Below are 23,406 nucleotides of genomic sequence, written 5' to 3'. Positions count from 1 at the left end.
AACTCCAAATGGGGTCATGGAGAGTCAGACACGACTGAAGAACAACAAAATGGAAGACCATTCTGGGTTGGCCATACCTACATCACACAGGATCCACGTAGAATCCAAAAAAGTACATTGGAAGCAGAGTTCCCTTTATCTGGCAGAGACGTCACCCAGCTTTACTCAAAGTTTAAAAGATTCCCTATGCTCTTTGTCTGTGACCTTGGACAAATTATCTCACTTCTCAGGGCAATAACTTCCTCTTCTGTAAAAATGAAGAGAATGACAGGATCCCCCAAGATACATTCCAGCTCTAAGGTCCTCTGACCCATATCTGAGCCATTCTTTCAACACATGAGGCCCAAACTTTCCCCTCTAGGTCAGGGATTCTTAACCTGGGTTCTTGAACTTTAAAATTAAGGGTTGTTGTTTTTTTTTAATAATTTATTTCAACATAATTTGTTCCTTTGGCCATCCTGTTTATTTTATCCATTTTAAAACATTATTCTGAGAAGGGTGCACAGGATTCACCAGTCTGCCAAAGAGGTCCATGACACAAAACCAATCCAGGACCTCTACTCTACATAATTGTTATCTTTCTGGGGCCTAAAATTTGCTGCTGGGACATCTGGACAACCTCGATACAGATCGGCACACATTCTTCTAGGCAACCTGGCCCATGAGTGTCACTGATCAGCAATTATTAGTAACATCATGCCCTTCTTTACCATATGTAACCTCTTCTTTTCTCTGTCTTTACCATTTCTCTTTATTTCACTGTTTGGTTTTTTTTTTTGGGGGGGGGTGTCATTCTCTCTTGGCTTCTTCATCTCCTATTGTCCCATTCCCCATCTTAAGGAGAGCCAGCATGGTGTAATGGACAGATGCTAAATCTGAAATGAGGAGGCTGAATTTCATAATCCACTCTGACACTTACTAGTTGTCTGACTGTGGGCAAGTCACAGAATCACAGAATTTGAGAGTCAGAAAGGACCTCAGGGCCATCCAGTCCAACCCATACCCAAAGGGAATAATCCCTAACATAACATAACTGATAAGTGGTCATCTAGCCCCTGCTTGAAGATTTCTTTTGAGAGGGGACTCACCACCAAGTCACAACCTCTCTGATAACTTAGTTTTATTATCTGTAAAATGGACTTAATAATACCTGTCAGATATACCTACAGGGTTGTTGTAAGAGTCAAATGAGATAACATACGTAATGTGCTTAACATTAAGGAGCTATAGATATATCAGGTATCATTATTTCTCTTTCTCTCCTAATTTTTTTTTCTTCTTTCCTGCTTATTCTTTAGGACTTTCAGGGTTCACACATTTCTTAATCCTGAAGGTGTCACCATTTAGGGCTAAAGGGTTTTCTGACCCCTGTTTTAATTCATACATGGTCATATAGAGAAGGCCACGAGTAGAGTGTTGGGCCTTGCAAGGCCAAGTCACTACAGACTTTAAAGTGCCATAGAACTGTCAGGCATCATGGTAGCAGAAGAGGCAGCATGTTGGAAGAGGGTAGATCACTGTGCTGGAACAAAGAGATGGGCTTCCAACCATCAGGTTAACTTTATGGCTTTGGACAAGTACCCTCACCTCCCTGGCCCTCCTTTCAGAATCTTTCTGGCTCTAGATTTTGACCCTAAATGATTCTCTGCTTGTTGATTCTTAGACTGTTCCAAACTGACTCCATGCCAACTACTTGGTTAGCTAAGAAAAGTTAACATTTACATAGCATTTTAAAGTTTGCAAAGCACTTTACACATATCAGTAAGGCAATAAACATTTATTAGGTACCTACTATGTGCCAGGGGTAGAAAGAAAGGCTTATATAAATAAATGTCAAAAAGTTCCTAAAGAGCTCATAGTCTAATGGGGAAGACCCTATGCAAAAAACTATGCACAGAGAAGATATATTCTGGACAAACTGGACATCATCAACAGCAAAGGCATGAACATTAAGGGGAATTGGTAAAGGCTGCCTTTAGAAGATGAAATTTTGGCTGGTACTTGAAGGAAACCAGGGGAGCAGGGAGGTAGAAATAAGGAGGGAGAGAAAATTACTGAAGTCAGGAGATATAGTATCTTATGGGAGGAGAACAAGGAGTCCAGTGTCACTGCATCAAAGAATACCTGGTGTGGGGGGGGGGTGTAGGATATAAAAGTCTTTGAATGCCAGACAGAGGACTTTGCATCGATTCTGGAGGTAATAAAGAGCCTCTGGAGTTTGTTGGATAAGAAGTATATGTAAGTGTGTGTGTGTGTGTGTGTGTGTGTGTGTGTGTGTGTGTGTGTGAGAGAGAGAGAGAGAGAGAGAGAGAGAGAGAGAGAGAGAGTAGAGGAGGGGGAAGAAGGAGACAGACAGACTGACACATGGTCAGACCTGAAGTTTAGGAAGTTCACTTCGGCAGCTGAGTGGAGAACTTGAGTGAGTCTACAGAGACAAGGAAACCAGCCAGCAAGTTATTTCAATAGTCTAGGCATGAGGTGATAAGGACCAGCACCAGGGTGATGGCACTGTCAGAGGAAAGAATGAAGTGTAATCAATAGACCTTAGCAACAGATTAGATAGGGGGTGCGAAAGAAAAGGAGAAATGGAGAATGACACTTGTATTGTAAGCCTGGGTATATGGGGTGCTCAGGGAGGACTAGCGCCTCTTTTGGGAGGGCTGGCAAGCCCTTCTTGGGGCTGTTCAACTGCCTCTGGTGTTCACCAGTCACTCAACTCTCACCTGTGGCTCCAAGAAGTTATAGCATACACAGAAGCTACCCTCCAGTAAAACCGTCTCAGCAGATGAGCTGCCCCATCAGGCCTGAAAATTGGCAGTGGTTAGAGGGATACATACTCCCAAGCACATGAAGACTTTCCCAGGTAGAATGGACAAATGAGAACATTTTGTTCCGATGGCTATATGAAAGACTGAACCGGGTACTATGGAGTACTTAGAACTTGGTCAGACACTCCAAGGTCACTGACTGCATCCCAGGTCACTGCCAAAATTGCTTCAGTTTTTGTCTTTGCACTGGTCTTTTTTGACTGTAATAGAGCGAGGCTGACAACTTTGAGCAACTCTGCCTCACTTCAATTCATGTGCAAGTCAAGATATCACCCATCTTGCACTACATTATTATTTTACTATTTAACTGTTTTAGCATTTTCCTATCTTACTATTTTATGGGTGAGAAAGCAGTAGGTGAGGATACATTGGGAGCTGTAGCCACAACCTTGCACACAGGCAGTCCTGGGCATTGGGTTTTCTTCTCACTGGACTGAAGCAGCAGTGGAATTTGGCAGCCCCCTGGTATCTTTTTAAAAGGACCACATTGGGAAAACTAGGTGGCATAGTGAATAGAGCACCGGTCCTGGAGTCAGGAGGACCTGAGTTCAAATCCAGCCTCACACACTTAACACAAAAATTAGCCATGTGACCTTGGGCAAGTCACTTAACCCCAATTGCCCTACCTTCCCCCCTCCAAAAAGCCAAAAAAAAAAATTAAAAAAATAAAAGGACCACATTGCTTGCCTCCTGGCATGAGGAAGGGGCTAGAAAAGGCAGTCTAAAAATCATGTGCTTCACTCAATTCTCACCTGCTTATTGTGGCAGGAGAGGATCCCACCCTGCAGTTGAAACACAAAAAATATGTAAAAGAAAAAATTTGCAAAGGTAATTTCACTCACCATCAGCACGTGGAATGTGCACACACTCATGGACAGCTTGAAATCTAGTAGACCTGAGAGATAAACAGCTCTTGTTGTGGGAGAACTCAGTGGGTCCTACACCCAAATAGCAGCCCTGAGTAAAACAAGGCTTACAAATAAGACCAGTTTACTGAAGCCAGAGCCAGACACACATTTTTCTGGTGTGGCCACTATGATGAGGAGCACATGAGGAAGGTAACAAGATGATTGCCACTTGCAGGAAAGTGCCATGCCACCATCATCAATGTATATGCTTCCACCATGACAAACTCTAAGGAGGTAAAAGAAAAATTCTCTGAAGACCTGGAGACCTTCATCATCAATGTGTCAAAAGAAGACAAGCTAGTAGCTCTGGGTCATTTTAACACCAAAGTAGGCACAGACTACCAGACATGGCAGGGAGTCCTTGGGAGGAATGGAGTCAGAAACATCAACAGCAATGTCCCTTAGTACTAAAGACGTGTTTCTCATGATCTCATCACTGACACTGTCTTCTGCTTACTTAACCTCAAGAAGACATCATGAATTCACCCTTGTGGCAAGCACTTGCATTTACTAGACTATGGCATTGTAAGAATAGACAGGCAGGACGTGAGAGTGATGAAGGCAATATGTGGCACAGAGTGCTGGACTGATCATAGACTCATCCTATCTAAGCTAAGCATTTGCATTCAACAAAAGCAGAAGCCCCAAGGCAAGACAGCTGTCAGGAGACTCAACATCAACAGATTAGAGCAGTTCTCCATGCATGAGTGGTTTATTACTGATGTGAAAGAAAAGCTGAGTCAGCACACAACAACAGTGGAGCAGAAAAGGAGTGGGCAGCTTTCAGAGACTTGTTATACTGGCACTACATTTGCCAGAACACTCACAAACATCAAGATTGGTTTGATGAAAATGATGGGGAAATTGAGAAGCTACTAAATGAGAAATGAGAATTCCTCAGGGTTCGCCAGAAGGAGAGCTCATCTGTCTCTAAGAAGGTAATGTTTAATTCCATCAAAAGTAAAGTGCGAATGAATCTTAGAGAGATGAAGGATTCTTGACTCAGTAAGAAGGCTAATAGATTAGATTCAATTTTACACTGATAGCAACAATCCAAACCACTTCTATGATGCCCTGAAGACAATTTATGGGCCAAAAACCTCTAGTGCATCTCAGCTACTCAGCACTGATGGAGCCATAGTGATAAGTGATATGGACATGTTCCTGGAGAGATTGGGCTGAACATTTCCATGGTATTCTCAACAGACCATCATCAACCAATGCTGAAGACACTGACTTTAAACTTCAGGTTGTAGTCAATCCCTCTCTAGCCAAACTTCCAAGTGAAGATGAGGTATTGAATGCCATCAGGCTCCTCTTGAATGGCAAAGCATCTGGCACTGATACTATCCCAGCAAAAATGTGTAAGGCAAAGGGGTGCACTGTTCATATAAAAGCTGACTAAAATCTTCCAAATTATATGGCAAAAGGAAGTTATCCTCCAGGAAACCGAGTATGCCTCTAACAGGCTGTCCTCTTTCCTAGTCATTGCTGGCAAGATTCTTGCCAGAGTCCTCCTTAATTGGCTGATCCTTAACCAGGAATGTGGTTATCTTCCTGAGAGCCAATGTGACTTCAGAAAGGGCTAAGGAGTGGTTGGCATGGTGTTTGCTGCCTGACAATTCCAGGGAAAATGCCAGGAGCAGAACAGAGGTCTGTACACAGTATTCATTCATTTAACCAAGGCTTTTGATACTGTCAGTCATGAGGGCTTATGGCAAATAATATGGCAAATAAATGAGGGATCATGGCAAAATTAGATAGCTCAAAGAATTTCATCAGTAATGTATACTAGTTTCATGATGGCATACTCACACAGGTTCTGGATGAAAAAGATGATGCTTTCCCAGTCACCAGTGGAGTAAAGAAGAGCTGTGTCCTTTTCCCATGCTTTTCATCACAGTATTTTCAGCCATGTTGTAAAACACCTTCAACAAGGTTGGAAACAGCATCAAGATCAGCTGTTGCACTGATGGTAAACTAATTTGAAAAGGCTACAAGCCAAGACCAAAGGAAAGAGAGAATTGGTATTCCAGTTTTTGTTTGCAGATGATTATGTACTCAGTGCAGTTTCTGAAGCTGAGATGCAGCAGAGTATGGACTGATTCTCTGACACTTGTGTTAATTTTGGCCTGACAGCCAACACCAAGAAAACAGGTTCTTCACCAGCCAGCATCACACCATCTGTATGTGGAGCCATTGGTCACAGTAAATAGAGAAATTCTGAATGTTGTGGACAAGTTCACTTACCTTGGCAGTGTACTTTCCAAGCATGTCTGCATAGATGATGAGATTGATGTATGAGGCTCTGAAACAAAGTGTGGGAGAGAAGAGGTATTAGACTGCATACCAAATTGGAAATCTACAGTTACCTTCACTGTTTTATGCCTGTGAAACCTGGACAGTCTGCCAGCTCCATGCTAGAAAACTGAATGGCTTCCATTTGAATTCTTGGCAAGATAAGATATGGACACTGAGGTCCTCTCTTGAGCTGAACTGTCAGATATCCAAACTCTATTGTAGAGAACACAACTCTGATGGACTGGACCGAATGACAAACGTACATTACCTAAAAGACTGTTTTACAGAGAACTCACACAAGGAGGTCAGAAGAAACAATACAAGGACATTCTCAAGGTCTCTCTGAAGAATTTTAGTATCTATTGTGAGACATGGGAGACATTGGCACAAGACTGCCCAGCATAGAATTCCCATATCCAAGAAGGCACTGCACTCCATGAGAATCGCAGTAGCACAAAGGAAACTTGAACTGCACAATCCAGATACATCTCCATCCCAAATGCTCTAACAGACTACTCGTGCCCAACCTGTGAGAAAGCCTTTCGAACTCATACATGACTGATCAACCACAGGCAAATACACATCATGATGTCATTGGTCGTCTTTGAAAATGAACAACAAACGACAACAAGCCTAAGAACTGGGAGTGTTTGGAAGGGAAAGATAATCAGTTCTGTTTTGAACATATTGAGTTTTAGGACCAGTTCAAGATGTTTAATAGGCAATAGGAGATGTGAGACTAAAGGCCAACATTTCTGCTGGTCAGGGCTGGATAGATTTAAGAATCATTAGCACACAAGGCAACTGATAAGAGATCACCAAGTGAGGAAAAGAGAAGAGCCCTATGAGGTAGGTGTTATGATTATCCCTATTTTCACAGATGAGGAAACTGAGGCAAACCAGTTAAACAACTTGCTCAGAAAGAGGCCCTGACTCTGTGGGGCTGCAACACCTAGGCCTCTGTTGCCCTCTGTTACACACCAAAATCCGGAGATCCCTTGAAACTGAAGCTTCGGTCTGTGTACTTAACCCAACCTAACAATGGCCTGTTGTACCATGTAGGGCACCTTGCTGCATGTGGGACTCTGTAGCTTGCTTCAGTTTATTATAGAAAAATAGTTATGTTGCCATAAGCCATGCTGGATGTATGGAAATCTTTCGGGTATTTTTGTTGTTGTTTTGGGGTGTTTTTTTTTCCCCTAAGCAGAATAGTTTCTGGTGGTCTCGTATGTTTGCTTTCCAGGTGATAAACACTTTGGCAGGAGGTTCACACCAGTGTACCTCCCTCCAGAAAGAAATTTGCAGATTGTTTGCTTGGGGAAGCACAGGAGGAGGTGGGCGGCAAGATATGTAGATGATAATTTGGTCTGAGGAAATAAGTATAACAGTTTCAATACCTACTGTCTAAGCAGCTGACATGTGCACAGGGCCTGTTTGGCTGGATGGGGTGCAGTTTACCAGTTGCTTAGGGAGGCCCACGTTGTGGGAACTATTTCCCAGTTCAACTGCCCCAGCACGGGCATGGCCCAGCTATCTAATATGCCTGAAACATTTCAGTAGTGATGCTTTAATACCTGATAGGTGTCCCAGGTTTCACTAGGATTTTGGCTACCTCTTTCCCTGTTTTCACCAGAAAAAATGGAAGTAAATTTTGTTGGAGGGCCCTTTCTTTATCCTCTGTCACTCTTCTCTCATGGTGGCAGCCTCTCCAGTTAGAATTCTTCTTTTGCATTACATAGTTGCTGGAGAAGAATCCTCACCAAATTCTGGACTGTCCTGGGAGTTGAATGTTGTCCTCCTAACTCCCAAAGACCATTCTCCTTTTGGAAATCTATACTTCCCCTACCTTGATATGAACATAACTTACAAGGAATGCTGGGCTTTTGCTACAAAATGACTTCACCCTAGCATGGGAATGGATGGCCATTGAAGAGAGGAGAGGGAATTTTCCACATGACTGCTCCATTGATTTTCCTCCCCCGCTCAGGAGGCTTAAAAACACCCCAGCAAGCTGGCTGTCTAGTGTTCTTTAAATTGTCATTGTCATAAAGATTATTTCTGCTTGACTTCTCCCACAGTTCTTCTCTTCCCCACACTTGCTCCAGGAATATCACCCCGCTCTGGGGACAAGTAATTGAGTCATTTTGTGAGGTACTACTGGTCCCCAAATCGAACTGTCTCCGATTCTCTCACGGCCCCTTTTGTTGGGTTTTGTGTTTTGGAGAAGGTGGAACACACAGAACTGGGGGCCTCTGCTCTCCTGGTTTCAATGGACAGTTGCTATGGTAACCAAACCATCCAAACAGGCTGTTTGTTGACGGGACTCTCCAGGCTTCGAAGGCAGCAGGGAGCTATATAGCCTCTATAGGTCAGGTGGGAGCTTAGGGTTTTCCCCCACTCCTCCATTCTAACTGCTCTTTCTTTTTTCTCCCTCTGTGTAGGTGGCATGTCCTTTAGAACACTAAACCTGTTCCCAAACAGTTAATTACAAAGGCCTCTCTTGCCCCACCCCAGCATGCTTACTCGTCCATGGCAAAGAACTTCACTGAAACTTTCTCTGTCTGCCCACCCTTAACTCTGAAATACTAGCACCAGTTTCAGGCTTCAGGCTTCAATCTTAAGGCAGTCGAATGAGGATTGCCAGCAGGTCTGTCTTTAGGTCCAAATGATAAAGGAGGCAACCTTTGTCTTCAGAACTGGTTCTCCCCTGCCCCAGCTGCCCAGTTTCTTCATAGTGTCCTTATCTGCAGCTTTCAAAAACACTGGCTTTGACACTTCATATCTATGTGACCTGAAGTCATTTAACTTCCTTGGGCCTCAGTTTTATTATTTGTAAAATAACTAAAGGGCCTCTGAGGTTTCTAGACATATAAACCTTCAATATTTTGTTTTGTCTTATTTTTAATTAAGACTTACTATGTTCCAGGCACTATTCTGGACATGAGAGATATGAAGGCAAAAATGAAACAATCGCTGTCTTCAAGAAGCTTATGTTCTACTTGGGGAGGAGAGAGAGTAGAGGGTGGCAAATAATACATATAAAGATATGTAAATAATGGGGCAGCTAGGTGGCACAGTGAATAGAGCACCGACCCTGGCATCAGGAGGACCTGAGTTCAAATCTGATCTCACACACTTAACACAAAAACTAGCCATGTGACCTCAGGCAAGTCACTTAACCCCAACTGCCCTCCAAAAAGCAAATATATATATATATATATATATGTAAATAATAATACATATACAAAAAACAAGTACAAAATAGTTTTGTTCAGAGTGAAGGAGACACTAATTGGGAGAATTAGATTTCTTATAGGAAGTTGTTTTAGAGCTGACCCTCAAAGGGGGCTAGTAGGGCCTGAGAAGGAACAGGAAGGGAGGGAGAACTTCTAAGCACAGGGAGCAGCAGAATGGGATGGAATGGAATGAGACGGGATGGGGAAGGGCAAGTAGTCCAGCTTGACTGGAATGTAGAATTCATGCAGGGGAGTAATGTATATTTATCTTGCATGGGAAGGTTGGAGACAGATTGTGAAGAGCTTTTAAATGGCCCGTGGAAGAGCTTTTATTTTATACTGGAGACAGTAAAGAGCTGCTGAAGATTCTTGGACCAAGGAGTGACCAAGTCACACCTGGGCTCTGATAATATCAGTTTAATAGCTATGCAGAGGTCACATCCAGCAAGACTGATGGGGAGGCTATTGCAGTAATCCAGGTGAGAGGTGATGGGGCCTCAGTGAGGATAGTGAGTATGTGAATGAAGAGAAGGGGAAAGTTTTGAGAGGTCATAGAGAGGCAGTCAGAAGGCATGGTAATTTAGTAGATTATGAGGGGAAAGAGAAGGGTCCAAGATGACCCATAATTTCTACTAGAATGTTTCAGGTTTGTTTGCTTTAGTGCTGTATTACAGCAGAGGCCTGTACTACAGGGCCCACCATAAACAGAGGTGGACCAGAGAGTCAGCTACGTAATGTGAGATGAGAAGTAATGGGAAGATCTGCCTAACCCCATAAGATCATTGCTCTGGTGCCTGAAATTCTTAGGTGATTCAGTGGACAGAGCACTGGACTTGCAGTCAGGAAGACCTGAGTTCAAATCTGGTTTCAGACACTTACTGTCTGTGTTACCCTGGGCAAGACATTTAATTTCTGTTTGCCTCAGTTTCCTCATTTGTAAAATGGAGATAATAATAGCACCTCCCCCCAGGGTTGTTGTGGGGATTAATGAGATAATTTTAGAAAAATACTTAGGTTAGAACCTGGCACATAGTAAATGCTACATAAATACTAGTAGTAGTAGTAGTAGTTATTATTGGGGTGTATGGGGTATTCAGGGAGAGCTAGCACCTCTGGTGTGAGGGCCTGCTGAGCCCTTTTCAGGGCTGCTTATCTACCTTTGGTAACCACACCCTGGTGAAACCATCTTGGCAGATGGGCTAAACCTGTTGGTCAGTTAGGGGGATGTCTACCCCAAGCAGGTGAAGACCTTCCCCCTGGCAGAATGGGCCAATGAGAACAGTTTGTTCCAATGGCCATGAAGGTGGCTGAAGCAGGTGCTGTAGAGCACTTACACTTTGGGCAGGCCCTGAAGATGCCAAGGTCATTCACTGACTCCTGGACCATCACCAGGCATCTTGACTTTTGTCTTGCCACTGGCCTTTGATGACTATGGAAGAAAGATTGAGGCTGATGACTTTAGGCAACTTTGCATCACTTAAAGCCAGTTCACCAGTGAGCCAAGACATCGCTCAGTGATGTCGTTGGTCATCTTTGAAATGAAGGATGAACAATAATCATCATTGCCATTAAAGGGCACCAGGGGAGAAAAAGCACTGCACCAGTTGCCTAGAGCGGCAGTACCAGTCTGTGCCACAGTGGAACTAACTCATGATGTGACTTAGGCTAAGCGCTTCACTTTCCTGGGTCTCAGTTGAGGGATGGTACGTAAGAAAAGTAGAAAGAGGCCCCAGGTAAAATTGGTGGTGAGAAGGCCAAAGACAAACTTAGCCTACTTTACAATTTTGCCTTGTGCTTGTCTTGCTGTGTGGTCTTCATGTGGGCCTCGAAATTTGGATATGACTGTAGGAACAATTGACATATCACATGTCAAAGTGGGCTAAGCACTGTATAATCATCATCTCATTGACTTCCCACAGCAGTCTGAGGTAGGTTATGGGATCACAGTATTGCCAAATAGAAGAAGCCTCTGAGATGAGTTTTACAAATATGGAAACTGAGTCCCAGAGAAGGGAGTGATTAGCCCAAGGTCACATAGAAACTGTACTGTGACCATCTGATACTGAAACAATGCTTTTTCCTTGATACCCTTTTATGATAGTCTTGAAACTGAGATGCTTCTCAGTGACAGTAAGTAAATTATCTACTAGTGCTGCAGGGCCCTGGGCTAAACATCTGAAGTATGTCCAAGTTGCCTACATCTGTCATGCAGTGTTATAAGAATGGACACGTTTTAAGAATCAAGAGTACCCAAATAAAATTTTTGTTCCCTGCTATTCTCTTCTTTTAGCTCTTTTTGACAAATCAAAACCAAACATCTCAAGGGAAAAAAATGCAATGTCCAGTTATAAAACCAGAAGTCCAGATTTTCAACAAGGTCAGCTGACTGTCCAGGGCCTAGGTAGCTTAGTTCTGTGAGGGTCTTTGCCTAGGGGTGTTTGATACAGAATTGATTTAGAACCACTTCTATGAATGTTGGGTCTTTAATTTCCTATCAGCCCAGCACTAAAGAATGTTTCTGATTGTAGCCTCTTCTAGAAAATAGGATGGGGGAACAGTAGAGGAAATGACTTGACAGAAGCAAGAAAATAAAAAATATTCCGTGGAAATGATGTGTAGGGAATTGAGAGCAAAATTTGGTCCTTGGAAAATAAATCAGGGAGACAGAGAGAGAGAAGGTGGGGGGTACTTAGCCAAAGCTTGTCATTTCACTATTTAAATAAAAGGTCAGACTCCTTATATTTCCCAGGAGAATTTCCCAAGTGACTGAGACAGAGAAATGTAAAAATTCTATCAAGAGATTTCAGTTACATGAATCTAGAGGGTCAAACATTAACTTAGTGAGTGAGGGATCATGATTGGTGTGATAACAGTTCTCTAAGTGTAGATTTAAGTGAATATTAGCACTCTTGTTATGCAGGAAGTTGTACGTTTAGGCTGATCTAGGCAGCACCTCGGGGTATGGGACCAAAGTTTCTTTTCTTTGCTCTGAACTAACCACATTTGCTCTAGAAATGTCATGAGACTTAGGGATAAGCTTTCTGCTAAATTTTCACTTGGCCTACCTTTTCCTATTTCCCTTCCTGCATTTGATTTGCTACCTTCTTTGTTTTGCTTGTAAATCAGAATCCTACTTACTGGAAATACAGATAGTAGAAGTTGGGAGAGCCAGTCCAATCTCAGTCAGTGAGAATTTACTAAGCATCTTCTATGTCTGACAGTACAGAGGATTCAAAAACAAAATTGATAAATATCTCCTGCTTTCAAGGAACCTCTGTTCTTCTGAGGATGGAGAGGAGAAGAGAGGAGAGATACAACATGCAAACATAACTACTGTACATATAGGTTTCTGGGTGGCATGGTGGAGAGAAGGCTGAACTCTGACTCAAAAAGACCTGAGTTCCAATCCTGCCTTAATATATCTAAGTTTTGTGATTCTGGGCAAGTCACTTTACCTTTAAGCCTAGGTTACCTCATCTGTAAAATGGGGACCATACAACCACTGCCTTGTCTTCAAGGCTTTTCAAAGTGGTTTACATATGTTAACTCATTTGATCCTCTTAACAACCATGGGATATAGATACTATTATTATCCCCATTTTACAGATAAGGAAACTGAGACAGAGAGGTTAAATGACTTGCCCAGGATCACACAGCTAGTAAGTATCTGAGACCATATTTTTCTCTCCCTCTTTCCCTCCCTCCCTCTCACTCTTTCTCTCTCCTCTCTTCTTTCTCTCTCTCTCTCTCTCTCTCTCTCTCTCTCTCTCTCTCTCTCTCTCTCTCTCTCTCTCTCTCTCTCTCTCTCTCTCTCCCTTCCTCTCCCTCTCTCCCTCTCTCCCCCTCCTTCTCTCCCTACTCTCTTCTAGAGATCTATTTCTACCTACCTTTCTCCCTCTGTCTTTTCTCCTCTCCTCTTCTCACCTTATTTTGGGACTCTGGGCAAAGTATGAAACAGTGGATTCTCTTGCCAGGAGAAACACTTAGAGATATAACAAGAGGTGTCTTAAGCTGGAGTTATACTCATCTTTTTAAGTTAGTTGAAGAGACGAGAATTAGAGCTGAATCCCTTTTGGCTAAAAGCTTTGGGAAAATTGGTCTGGGAGAATGTTTATAACTAACTCCTTAGGAGGATGTGCTAGCCCAATATTGAAAAACTGTTTTCAAGAAAGCGCTGCCTCCTCATTAATTTCAGGAGGTCATTCAGGGTGTTGTCTCTTATCCATCCATTTACTCAACAAACATTTATTAAGCTCCTACTGTTTGAAGAACACTATGTTAGGAAACAGTTCCTACAAGTGTCGGCTGACCACTGTACCTTGCCCAAATGCTTTTACTCTGGTGCAATTGTGTCCTTGCCTCTAAAATCTCCCCAAGTGGTGATCCTGCCTTTTCTCAAGGACCATTAACTAAGGGAGAACCTACTGTTCCCTGGAGTAACCCATTTCATTCTTGGACAGCATTTGTTAAAATTTCCTTTACACTGAGCCTAAATCACCTGTCTGCAGCTTCCACCTCTTCCTTGTACTTGCACAAAACACTAGCCCCCATTTCCAAATGAAAACTTGAAATAGCTACCATGTTTCTCCTAAGTTTTCTTGTCTCTAGATTTAATATCCTCCTTCCTTCAATTAGTCCTCATACGTCTTTATTTGGGATCCCTTTACAATTGCCTCTTCTGGAAATTCTTCAATTTATGAGCATTCTACCTAAAATTCAGTGCCGCAAAACAAACACAGTTCTTCCAATAGAATCAGACCAGAGCACAGAATGCAACAGAACGATTGCCTTGCTGGTCCCAAACACTACTCAGCCTAATGTTACATTAGCTTTGTTGGATCTTATATCACTGTTGGCCTCTATCTCCCCACTCCAATCCATCCTTTATCCAGTCATCAATGTGATTTTCATAAAGTACATGTTCAACCATGGCAGCCCTGCCCCTCAATAAACTCCATTTTCTCCTATTACCTCCAGGTCAGAGACCCTTAACCTTGTTTCTGTCCTGGATTCCTTAGCCTGTTTGCTAAAACCTGTGTACTCTTTCTTAGAATGTTTTTAAGTGCATTAGATAAAATTAATGGAATTACAAAAGAAGCTACTAATATTAAAATAAAAATATAATTTTTCCTATCTAAGTTTACCCCCTGAAATCTCTCCATAAACCCATGGACCCCAGGTTAAGAACTCTCGTATCTAGGATAAAAACTTCTCCATTTGGCATTTAAAGTTCTTTACAGCTTGGTTACCATCTATCAGTTTTGTACATAGTATGTGTATTTGTGTATACACATGTCTATGTTTTCTACTTCATTAAAATGTAAAAACTCCCTTAGGGCAATGTTTTTTTTTCTTTTTTCCCCCCTTAGTAACAAGAACATGACACATAGTAGGCACTTAATAAACTTTGGATTGATCAGTTTAAAATTTTTTTTACATCACCTGCTGTGTTGCTACACCTCCCAGTTTTATACTTGAAAAGTTGACTTTTTTGAACCTAAATATCACTTTATATTTATCACTATTAAATTTCATTTTTTTAGATGTGGCATATTATTCTAGCCTGTCTAGATTTTTTTTTTGGGGGGGGGTGGTTATCCTGATTGCTGTTAAGCATGTTAGCTAGCTCTCCTTCCTAGGGTTGCATCACTGCAAATTTAGTAAGTATTCTATTACTAGTATACCTTTACTATTACTATTATATCTATATCACTAGCATACCTATTACTAGATACCTTTACTCAAAACATTTCGTTTAGTCATTTTTCAGTTGTGTCTGACTCTTTGTGACCCCATTTGGGGCTTTTCTTGGTAAAGATACTGTAGTGGTTTCCCATTTCCTTCCCCAGTTTATTTTACAGATGAGGAAACTAAGGCAAATAGGGTTAAGTGACTTGCCAAGGCCATACAGCTAGTAAGAGTATGAGACCAGATCTGAACTCAGGAAGATGAGCCTTCCTGACTTCAGGCCCAGCACTCTATCCAGTGTGACACCTTGATTCAGAACATAAATAAAATATCCAGTACCATGAATGGGGTCAAATATACTTCCCTGAGTCACAACACTAGAGATGTCCTTCCAAGCTGACAGCCAGTCATTGATGAATGCTCTTTGAGCCTGATCCTTAGCATTTCTCTGATCTTCCAGACTAGTAATGTTGTCAAAAAAAAAAAAAAAAGAAACAGTCTCTTATGACCTATTCTTTTTTTTTAAGCAATTGGGGTTAAGTAACTTGCTGAAGGTTACACGGCCAGGTGTTTCTGGGTGGGTGCTAAGTGTCTGAGCCTGGATTCGATCCCCCAGGTCATCCCAACACTGGCGCTGGTGCTCTTACTTGCTGTGCTACCTGGCCGCCCCCTTATGACCTATTCTTGATGAAGCCATGTTGACTCTTACTTATCCCATTTCTTTTTCTAAATATTTACTGTCTTTCTAATAATACCTTATAGAATTTAGCTAGTAATCAAAGTCAAACTTACTGGCCTATAATTTCCAAACTGCTCTACTTTTTTTTAAAACAATCAGGACATTTATCTTTTTGCATTCCAGCAGTGCCCTTCTAATTCAAGCATAATCTTTCAGTGATCATGGAGTGTAGCTCAACATAACATGGTTGAGTGGAAAAAATACTGTGTTTAGAGTCAGGGCACCTACATTCAAAACTTTCTCTGCTACCTACTACCCATTCAACCTTGGGTGAGTCACTTACCATCTCTGGGCCTCAGTTTCCCCATTTGCTAAATGAGGGGCTTATACAAGGTAGCTAAGGTCTAAGGTCACTGCACACTCTAAATTTGTAAGAGATGAGCAGTTTTTTTCTTCTGTCATCCATTATCATCATCCTATCCACCATAGTATAGTTGTTTTTTAATTCCATTTTACTATATTTCCGTTCCTTACTAGCGTTAACTCAGAGTTTATTTTGGACCACAATGCTCCTGACAAATGCCATTCTTTAAAAGTTCATCTCCAGTTACCTGCCCTTTCTCCCATCTCCTAAATATGTCTTTTTGAAATCTAAGTTGGCTAGTGACTCTCCTGTATAGCTACACTGGTGTCCTAGATAATTTGTTTTTCAACCTCATCTGAAATGCTTCTCTAAGTGTCTTTAGAATTTCACCCTTGAGAAATTCCCATTCTTCCTGGTCTGGTCAGGTGTATGTTTGGGGACTTTAGGCTGTGATGTCCTACCCTTCTTTTCTTTGAGCCCTTTGACACCTACTTTCCTCAATATAGACTACATGTCAGATTATGTGCTACTTTTCTCTCCTTCTATCACAAATTCTAAGTTTGAATGTTCCTTTCACACCAAAAATCCCCATCATTTTCTCCTCAAGAATCACTTTCTTTAATTTTCTACCTTTCTGAGAATTAGATTCAGAATAGGAATTCCTCTCATCATCTGCTCTACCTTGTGAAGGATAAAATTATTACTAAGATAAGTCAAGATATTATTAACTTATCTGCTTGGGCAGGATATGTGTTCGAGCTCATAGTACAAGGAAATGATTTCCCACATCACTACTACTTAACTCCATGCCAATCTTGTGTTTTGTTATATGAATTCATTTATTTCTTCCTTCTCTACAAGTGGTCTAATATCAATGTCATTTTTGTTGAGAAGCAATCTGGTATGTTTAGAGCATTGGATTTGTAGTCAGGAATGCCTGGATTCAAATCCTGTCTCAGACACTTACCAGATGGGTGACCTTGGACAAAACATGGACAAATCTTCATCCCTTTCAGACTTAGTTTCTTCACCTATAAAATGAGAATAATAGTACTAGTATTACTTAGCTCACAGGATTTTATAAGAATCAAATGAGACAACATCCAAATACTAAATTCTTTGTGAATCTTAAAGTTCTACGTACATACCATTACCGTTACCAAAGGAAGTTCTGTTGATCATTGTCCAAATATTTTCTACCATACTTTCCCCAAAGTATTTCCCAGATTTCTTCATATAGTATATGGCTTCTTAATAAGCAATGTTCCTCCAACCACACCATCACTTTTATTTGTTGGGGGTCTTCATGGCCATATTCTACTGAAAGGCCACGCCCCCAGCAAATCACAATCCAATTTGCCTCTTTTCACTGGTACCTGTATTTCACCTTGCTTCCTACCCATACTTTGTATCTGTGTAGATATGTAGGATGATTGCTTTTAGAGAGACATCTGGACATCTCTTCTGCTTTTCTCATTCCTTTGCTGTGGCTTCTCTCTGTAGTACCTCTCTAGGGAGCTGTATTTTGGCAAGCTTCTCTCTTTTCAACTTAGAGCTATTTTTATTAGATTTGAAAAACTCCAGTCAAATATACGTGTGTGTGTTTATTTTATTTTTACACATATATGTAGGTGTGTGTGTTTATTTTTTTTCCAGCCCTTTTCAGGTGCATTCCATCCCTGACTAAGATAACATCAATTCTATATTTTGAGCTATGGTCTAGAAATGTAAATTTTATTCTCAAATGTCAATTTCTTAACCAGCTGTTCCCTAAATATATCTGTTCTTTCTTCCAAGACACTTGCCTTCAATCAATATCAGTGATTTAAAACAAACAAACAACAAAACTCCACCTAAGGTTTTCAGTTTCTTGCCTACAACTTAATCATTGTGAATATTTTCTAGATTCTTCCTGGCAATATCATTTGTCTTCATTTGAATTACCAACTTGGATAAGAGTCATCAGGTATAACAAGTCTTGGGAAATTCTATATCACATCTTATACATATATATATATATATATATATATATGCCTTTGGAAGAGAGCAAACTTCTCTGTTATTAGTGTTAGGTTAACAAATAGCTGTCTCAGTACCTCTCATCAGGGAGTCACAAGCCACCACTGCTCAGTATCTCTTCCTCTGACCTTTATGGGAAGATATCTCTCCTGATAACGCCTATCGTTCCATATCATCATTTACAAAGTTAACAGAATCTCAGAATTAGACTAGATCTCAAAGGTCACCAACTCCAACCCATGCCTAAATATAAATACCTTCTAAATCCTACTCAACAAGTAGTCACTCAGCCTTTGCTTGAAGAACCGACTACCTTTCAAGGAAGTCCATTCCATTTTGAATAGACCTAATTGTTAAAGAAAAAACAAAGTTTTTGAATGTGGCACTTCCTCTGGTCTGTCATTTTCATTTTTGGTGTTTCTAAAGTAACACAATCCTAGAAGAGTTATGGTCACTGCTATCCTCATCTGTGCTCTAGTCTTTACCCAGGAAGGGCCACTGGTCCCCTGCAGCCACAAGTACTGGTACTCCTTTTTGCCTTGGAACTGTGACCAGGGTCTCTGCTCTCCTGTGACCAACCACCAGTGCTCCTCTCTGCCCTGGAATAGCGACCCAGAACTGTGTTTGGACAATAGAGTTGCCAATCAGCACCAGTTGTAACTGGTGCCAGCAAAAGGTCCCCTGTTACATCTTTCTAACCTCCTTACTGTCTCTGGGCTAAGAGCCCTAGAAGTTGCTGCTGCTGTGGCTAGTCCTTCAGTAAACAGCTGCTATCCTCACAGGGTTGTGGAGGGTAACCTTAAGGGTTAGAATTCCTACTTACACATAAGCCCCCACAGGTGTGCTTCTGACTAACAGTCAAACTTAATTAGCTTTTAAACAAAAGTACTTACCAAGATGGTATCTCAAGAATACTAGTTATAAAAACATTACCCCCAAAAAACCTGGGATACACTGCCCAAAAATATTCCCAAAAAAGTTCATGGGGAGAGTGAGCACAAACTGAAAAAGTAAGGAGGCATGTGTATAGTGAATACCTGTGGGAAAAGGTCGACATAATCCCCAGATACCAGAAGGCCTTTTCTCCTTTCATAAAGTCTTCATGAAGTTCCATTTAGCGGTAGCTCTCCACTGGGCTCCAAGTGTTGGTGCTTTTGTAGAGTTCATGGCTAATCAACAAGTCAACAAACTGAAGGGGAAGGAAGGGAAGGGAATAAATATTTAAACAGGACCTGCTGTGTACCAGGCATTGTGGTAAGTACTTTCTACAAGTAGTATCTCCTTTACCCTCAAAACTATACTGGGAGGTAGGTGCTGTTATTACCCCCATTTTTTTAATTGAACAAACTAAGGCAAATGGAGGTTAAGTGACTTGCCTGGAGTTGCACAGCTCTTAAGTAGCTAAGGTCACATTTGCCCTCAGGTCTTTCTGACTCAAGTTCCAGTGTTCTCCCTACCATATAACTAACTGCCTCAAGCATTTATTAAGGACTTACTATATGCAAGGCACTATGCTAAGTACTAGAGAAGCAAAGGCAAAAACAAAACCAACCCTCGACCCCTGCTATTAAGGAGCCCACATTCTATTGGAGAAGAGGATGTGACAATAAGAACATACATAGTAGACTATTGTTGGGTGGGGAGCAGGGTGAGGGAATAGGAAAGGCTTTCAGCAGATGAGTAAGATCTGAGCTGAGTCCTGAAGGAAGCCAAAGAAAGTCAGAGTTGGAGGTGAGGAGAGACAGCATTCCAGGCATGTGGGATAGCCACAACAAATGAATTGGGTTTGGGTGATGGAGCATCTTGTTTAACACTTAGTAAACTGATGTAGCTGTATTATAGAGTACATGGAGGGGAGTAGAATGTAAGAAGAATAGAAAAGTAGAAAGGGGTAAGGTTGAGACAGGCTTTAAATGCCAAAGCCACTGGAGTTTATCGAGTTGGAGAGGAAGACAGAGGGCAGAGGATGTAGGTCCTAGTATAGTCAGACCTGTACTTAAGGAAAATCACTGGCAGTTGGGTAGAGGGTAGACTGGAGAAGGGAGAGACTTGAGACCAGGAGACTAATTCAGTTATTGTAATATTTCACCCAAGAGGTGAGGAGGGCATTCTCTCTGCCAGAAAGAGTTATGCTTACCTTTACTCAAGTGACTCTCATTGGATGTACTGTCTCTTACTGATCTAGTCTCTTGATCCCAACTGGATACACTGTCCGCTACTGGTCCTGTCTGTCCAATGGTGATGGTGGGAGGAGAAGGGAGGAAGAAGAGAGAATCCCCCCCCCCAACTCCCAATAGTGATTCCATCTCAGGGACTTAAATTCAACTCTACTAGCTCACTGCTTGATGACTGGTCTTTTTATACATCAACCCAGAGGTGTGTCTGATTCTTTCAGGCAATCACAAATTTTTTGGTGGCATTATCTGCCTTTATCTAATGGCCAAAGCATATAATCCTCTCAAATTGATTAAAGACCTAGTCATATTTAGTTTATACTTTAACTGATTGATTCATTGATTACATTGATTGGGGCACCCATTGCTGAATATTTCTGGGACAAGCAAGCAATGCAAGGGTAATACTTCTTCCACAGGAAAACCCTTCAAATACTTGTAGACAGTCATCATTCATTGCCCTCTCCCCAGACCTTCTCTAGTTCCTTAACGTGGAAGTTATTCTGGGGCTAGTGACCCTGCAATGCTAAAGTGTATCAAATTCATTTTCTCTGTCCTCTTTGCCCAGTCCTGATCTTCTGGGGCAACATACTTAAAGGACTTCATTTGATCACAAAACTATTTCTGCAGTAAATGTTGAGGGAAGTTAAGTCCACCAGGTTCTTGAACCCATTTACAGGGCTCCAGGATTGAATTGTATTTTTTGACTGCCTTCTTGTTTCATTTACCATCACTGTGACTTCCTAGAGCGAAACATACTTCCTAGCCACTTATGTGTATTATCTTCCTCATTAGAATGTAAGTTCCAGAAAGGCAGGGATTATTTCCCTTTTGTGTTTGTATCTCTAATGCTAAGTACCGTACCTGACAACATGGAAAGTACTTAATAATTGTTTTTTCAGTCATTGATTTGCTTAACACAGCAGATCTCCCAATGCCTTGGAGGCCTATTTCTGAACCTTTTACTGTTCAGGGGATACTATATTCAGTGTAACACTCAAGCTGTCTCTTGCTCGGTAGCCAGCCCACCCCTTTTTTGGCCATACATGGCCTTGAATAAAGCCTTTTGTACTCCCTTCCTGAATATGTAATTCTTGGCAGTATTCTGCCCCCTAACTGGGGGCACAATGAGATTCCGTGACATACAGTAAGTCTAAGCTTAAATGTGAAAAAGCATACCGAGTGCTTTGCAAACTTTGGAGGACTATACAAATGTCAATGGTTATCACTACAATTGTTAGTGAAAAGAAATGCTGGGGTTTGGGTCAAGAAGACATCTGGGCCTGAATCCCATCTTCAACACTGGCTAACTGTGTGACCCCAGGACCAGTCAAAAATTTTTCTGAGCCTCAGTCTCCTCATCTTTAAAATTGGAATAGCAATGCCTAGAGTACTTACCTCACAGGCTGATTGTGAGGATCCAATGAAATGATGCAGGTAAGGTGATTTGCAAACCTTGAAGTGTTCTATTAGGGTCAACTATTGTCACCATTATTATTAATCTTGGCTGAAAGAATCCAATAAAATACTGGTTATAGAAGTTTCAACTTTGGCAGTAGTCACTACCAGGTACTCCCTCCCATGAGAGAAGATTCCCTCTGAAATATCTCTGATGCTAGCTAAGAGACCACAGGAAAAGCAACAATGCCATCTTGGCCCAGAAAGTTATTTCTTTCTCCCCTCCCATCAATCATTGCTTGGCAGCACAAACCCCAAAGAACGTGCTGTGCTGTAGAGAGGTTCACACTGCGTGTGAAGGATACACAAAGCCCCCATTCTCCAGCCAGCCTTACAGCTGGCCAAAAAGGGGAGAAGAGGGCTTTTCCTTCCTTGCTTATCTCAAAATTCAGAAGCACCCAGGAGCCCAGCGGTACTCCAAGTTCCCAGACTGCTCTGCTCTTATAGGATTTTCAATTTGCTTATAAAGACACACTGTTGTTGCCTTCTCAAGAGTTTTCTCTGTGCCTTACTTTGGTCCTGTCCAGGCTTTTGCTTTCAGACATATGGATTTCTTCCAAGTTCCTATTTCCAGGCATTTGAGACAGCCAGGATACTACCATGTCTAGGCCTCTCCCATGAGACCTAAAACACAGGATGCATCTGCATCCTTGGGGTTTGGATGCCTGGGGCACATGCTGGCCCGTGTATTTGATCTGCCACGACCCCAGATTTCAGTCTTGAGGGTAAAGAAGCCCTGCTTGATCATAACCCTCTGGGAGCCATAAAGATGAAATGGTTTCCTCTCACCATCCTAGGGTCTACCATATCCAAAGGCAGCTGATGGATCCCAAAGAATCAACAGGAATGGCTGACCTTTGTCATTATCTCCTCCTGCCCACCCCCACCCACCCCCAGACTTCTATTTGAGTTGTAAATTCTGGCCATAAAGTTGTTGGAATGGGTCCTCCAGCTGCCACACTCTGTCATCATTGCCAGGAAGGGAAGCTTCTCAGACTGGAGAGTAGTTGGACAGGTTGATTTTTAAATATGGGGACAATAACACATATACATGTGGTTTAGAAATTTAATCCATGAGGCATAAGAAATTGGATACTCCTAGTTGAGTAGGGGGCAAAGAATGAGATTAGGGAGACCTGGATTGTGGGATATGCCTCTTTGAGTAATCCAGCATTGTCTACAAATCCTTTGGGGTAAATGCATCTTGAGATTTTAGCAAGTACAGTGGACAAAATCAGTGACTTGGGGACATGATGGTTTCTTTGCTTTGGTCTAGTTTGCATTTTCTTTTTTTTCTCTTTGTTCCTTCCTTTCCTTTCCCTCCTTCCTTTCTTCTTTCCTTCCTTTCTTTCTGGGATTGTTCTTTAAAATTGTAAAGCAAATACATTTTGCTAATGGTGACAGAAATACCTTAATCTAAGGGATAACACCATTGCCCATCAATTTTGCAAGGCAATAATGCTACTCCCAAGAGACTGAACTCTGAGGCTGAAAGGCAGAGTAGTTCATCACAATGAGAGAATTGGGTTGTTGCTAGGGGGGGAAAGATCCTCTGATCATGCTGTTATTACTAGCATTAATAAGCTGTGTTCATCTTATCTGACACGGGAAGCCTACCTTTTAGTCCTTCTACAATATCTCTCTCTTTATTATGTAGCTCAGGGTCATGGAGAAACACAGCCTGCTGTCTATATAGAGCAGCAGGCAACCTCCTTCATGCTGGTTTTGGTCCCAGCAGGCTTGTTCCCATG

At 41.7% G+C, this 23,406-nt stretch overlaps 1 protein-coding gene and 1 long non-coding RNA gene across 2 annotated transcripts in view; one reads left to right on the top strand and one right to left on the bottom strand.

The window, feature by feature from the left end:
* Positions 1 to 23,406, top strand: part of ACOXL (acyl-CoA oxidase like) — a 553,504-nt gene that overhangs the window by 477,652 nt on the left and 52,446 nt on the right. The window lies entirely within an intron of this gene.
* Positions 5,985 to 21,708, bottom strand: LOC138151801 (uncharacterized). The gene is made up of 4 exons (XR_011165921.1): positions 21,596 to 21,708; positions 19,061 to 19,212; positions 16,972 to 17,035; positions 5,985 to 6,044 (listed from the first exon to the last, which is right to left on the bottom strand). It is a non-coding gene; the product is annotated as an uncharacterized lncRNA (long non-coding RNA).

This window comes from Petaurus breviceps, unplaced genomic scaffold (assembly GCF_028583685.1).
Source record: "Petaurus breviceps papuanus isolate PSGF00001 unplaced genomic scaffold, PetGlider_PUasm1.0 90919, whole genome shotgun sequence".
NCBI lineage: Eukaryota > Metazoa > Chordata > Mammalia > Diprotodontia > Petauridae > Petaurus > Petaurus breviceps.
Note: the sequence above shows the minus strand (reverse complement) of the source record. Positions and strands in the feature narration are given on the sequence as shown.